We start from the raw sequence: 1,051 nt of genomic DNA, 5'->3' as shown, positions 1-1,051 counted from the left end.
TGGGCTGGCCTCCCTTTTGAGGTGCAGGCTGTCTTCCGACTTTGCACCAGGTGTTAGTTTCTTGCTGCTAACGCGCCTTATCGCATGCTCCGTGGTCTTGTCGCCAATCTGGCTGGTCATTGGAATGTTGCGGAGTGGTGTTATTTCAGCTTTTTGCACGGGAACGCCTACTCTGTATCTCATTAGCGATAGTTGCCTGGGTCGTCTGTGGCAATTTTTTTTGTGGCAGCTATCGCGGGTTAACTGGTGCTATAGGCTGTTAGCACCAGCTTGTGAATAGGGTGATAACTTCATCGCGACTTTGGCTTCGATAAAGTGCCATTAACTCGGCGATAGCTCCTTGAGAATATGCCCCCCAGTCAGTACAGCGATTTGATAAAATAACGGGTTGCACTGTACTGAGTTCACTGCATCCTCCAAAGATGGGGAGGTCATGTTTTAGTCAGAGGCCCCCTCGTGACAAGGGCTCATGTTTTTTTAAGCGAACCATCTGCTCATTAAGCCACATCCTGCCGCACGGTGTGGTCCTGCACAATGACCAGAGTTGATAAATTAATGAAGGTTCACTCAAGGGTCAAAGGTTGACATTTCTGTGTGGCCGGTGCATTATTGACGGGCATTTAGGGCCAGGTGTATGACCAAGTTACGCTCAATATCGAGAAGAAATTTGTGAGTCGCTGTTAGACCCGGCTTCCTAGGCACCAGGGCACTTGGGGGTAACTGAGCTCCAATCGCATCAACTGGATTGTTCCCTCACTGGTGTCCTGGGGCCTCAGTACTAGTGGAACCAAAACTGGATAACCAAGTACTCCTCTCCAGCACTTGACTATCTCAGGGTAGCGAGACAGAGCAGTCCAATGCTTACTCAAGGAGGTGAGGTGGGGTTAGACATTCAGAATACAGTGTAAACCGTACCACCAGCTGATAAACTCAATGTCCAGTCAGTGCTTTACTATTTATAAAAGAAAAGTACTTAAATACACACAAGATAATTATACTACACATAAAACTAGGATAAACAGTGAAAACCAGGGGGGGCGCGTGGCTTGGG

This window comes from Lissotriton helveticus, chromosome 1_2, assembly GCF_964261635.1.
Source record: "Lissotriton helveticus chromosome 1_2, aLisHel1.1, whole genome shotgun sequence".
Taxonomy (NCBI): domain Eukaryota; kingdom Metazoa; phylum Chordata; class Amphibia; order Caudata; family Salamandridae; genus Lissotriton; species Lissotriton helveticus.
The sequence above is the reverse complement of the archived record's forward strand: the minus strand, read 5'-3'. Positions refer to the sequence as shown.